Genomic DNA, 2,884 nt, shown 5'->3' on the forward strand with positions numbered 1-2,884 from the left:
GGTTAATTACAGAGCAATGTTTTGTAGTGGCTGCATGTGAGCTGCCGGTAAATAGATGGGGCCCGGCTAATGCACATTCAGAAATGAATTTTAATTAACTCTGTATCTGAGAAGCGAGCCACTCAGGGGCTTGTTCCCAGCCATCACTGACCCTGCTGTTGGCGCTGGAGTAGGAAGAGTCTGCACCGTAGCCCCCCCCCCCCCCCCGTAGCCCCCCGGAACAGAGGAAACAATAGAGTGCTCCATCGCCAGGTGACCATTATTACATGGGGAAACATGATCTGTGTCATAGCACAAATGCAAGTCATTCATAGGAGAGCTTAATCAGTGGAGAGCTGTGGCGTATGGGCCTGTGCCTGACATGTCCTTCATGCCTCCATCTCCTGATTAACGCCAAAGTGGGAGCTGAACCTACCTGCCAGTCACATATGTTCTGTGTCCCAAATGGCTCCCTATTGCCTACATAGTGCACTACTTTTCTGGTCAAAGTAGCACATGTAGGGGATATCAAATCAAATCAAATTTTATTTGTCACATGCGTCGAATACAACCGTGAAATGCTTACTTACAAGCCCTTAACCAACAATGCAGTTTTAAGAAAATAGATTTAAGAAAATATTTACTAAATAAACTAAAGTATAGTGTGTCATTTGGGATGTACAATGGTCTCAGCAGCAGCCTCATTGTCTATCAGTGTATCAGAGTTTCATTACTTGTCATGTTTTGTTTTTGTGTGGACCCCAGGAAGAATAGTTGCTGCTTCAGCAAAAGCTAATGGGGATCTGAATAAACCAATAAACCAATCCACCATGGTCAGTCAGTGGGAATCATTTCAGCAGTAGCCTGACCACAACACTGTGTCGTTACTCAGTACTAATATCTTAACATGGAAACCCGTAAAGTTAGTGTGACGTGGTAAATAGTTGGATCATTCCAGTCTCTTCATCTCTCTCTCTCTGTCACACACACATACAGACTAATAACATTCTTCTTTCTCTGTCTTTCTGAATGTTATTTTTATAGTGAAGTGTTTCCACATTCAAATGTCAAATGGTTATTTGAAGTCAAACGCTGATGACATTGAACCATGTTTTTCCTTTTCGTTCCCTTTTTTGTGTGATTGGATTAATTATGTGTCATTCACTTTTGCTAGAGGTCAGCAAACATACATTTTTGGTCATAAGTCATCAATCTATATGACTGCGAAGATGAAAAGTCAAGCATGTCAACCAGGGAGCCAGTGAGAGAGGGATCAGGCCATTGATTTCAGGGGCAATGCAATATCTCCCCGTGTTCACTACAATCTAGCGCTCTGTGGAGGAAAACCACTGTAGAATTCACAAGAGCCATGTAATATCTGTAATACATGATTATGTGAGTGAAGTTGATGAAACACAATCCATCTCAAACACACACATTACAGGATCATTTCCACACAATGTAATTTAAATATAGCTATGGGCTTCCAGTAAAGGTACACACCACAAGCCATCCACAATGTTATCACATTCAAAGTGCTTTACCACGTCATTTTCACTGTAAATCACTTCTATTTCACCTATAAGGATAGAAGGTACTGTAGGCATCCCAAAATTAGATCAGATACTGCAGGTGGTCAAGCTATAATGGGTATAGAATTTCACATCAGTAATGAATTACATTGTAATAAAACAAAGAGTAAAGGCAGATTGAGCATAAACCGCAGGCAGGTAAAGCCTGCTGACAATTCAGTATTGTTTTAGCATACTCCACTCTAAATGGATAATCTTGGTTGGATCGCCCCCTTAATTGGTTACCAGTGTCCGCAATGCAAGTGAAAGTACTGCTATTTAAGGTTCCACCATTAAGCAGTAGCAACACTTTCTTTTTGGCAATAACAGCCAACAATTAAATTAGCAGATTCGAACCTGAACCTCCTATCTACCCACTAATCAAAACGCAGCCCATCTGTTGTGCTGTCTCTTATAAAATGACTGTTTATCTATGTATGATAAGTGGGTCTGGACCACACACTAATCACGCCGTTATATTCCCAGAAATATCCAGATAAATACAATAAGATATGCGTTTTCTATTCTATCCTGAAAATAATGGAGAGGGGAAGCAATAAATAATATGCACGTGTAGTGCGCAATATTAAAAATCTTGCATAGTAAAACTGTATGTTTGTCTCTGTCTCTCTCTTGCTCTTTCCTGTTCTCTCTCTGTCTCTCTCAAACACACTCACAAACACGCGCACGCAAGCACGGACATACACAGGCACACGTACGCTGGCGCCCTCACTCACACACGCACACACACTGACGCGTGCACACGCACTCACAGACAGACCACTCACACCCGAGCGCGCACACCACACACACCGGGACACACGCACGCACACTTTCCCTTAGCTGTGCTTTTGTGTTTTGTCAGAATTAATGAGAAAAGTTCCCTTGCCCTAGGGGTAATTAGTGTCCTTGGAGTTAAATAAGCTAATACTTAGACACCTCTGGCACAAGCAATTATGTTTGTGTATTGAATAATTGATTCAAAGAGGGGGGAAGGGCTGCTAATCAGATCTGAGCATAATGAATTGATTTAATTAACAGGGGAATCTGAGGGTCTCTGGGAACTGCGCGCACTTATTCCGTAGCAGGAGCGGGCGCAGCACATAAATTGGAGAGAAAGGCAGTGTGAGTATGCTTTTAGCAGTTGTCAGGTCTGGAATTGGATTTCTTGAATATAGTTACAGTTTCGGAGCAAATGAGAACGGGGAGAGAATTTCACAGCGCGGAGGGCTCTGTCGTCTAGTCTAAGCGTTTGATACGAGTACAGTTAGATTCAGTAGATTTTACTGCTTTCCATTCTTTGTTTGCGTATGGAATTTACGAAGACCAACCAA

This window comes from Salvelinus namaycush, chromosome 30 (assembly GCF_016432855.1).
Source record: "Salvelinus namaycush isolate Seneca chromosome 30, SaNama_1.0, whole genome shotgun sequence".
Classification (NCBI taxonomy): Eukaryota; Metazoa; Chordata; class Actinopteri; order Salmoniformes; family Salmonidae; genus Salvelinus; species Salvelinus namaycush.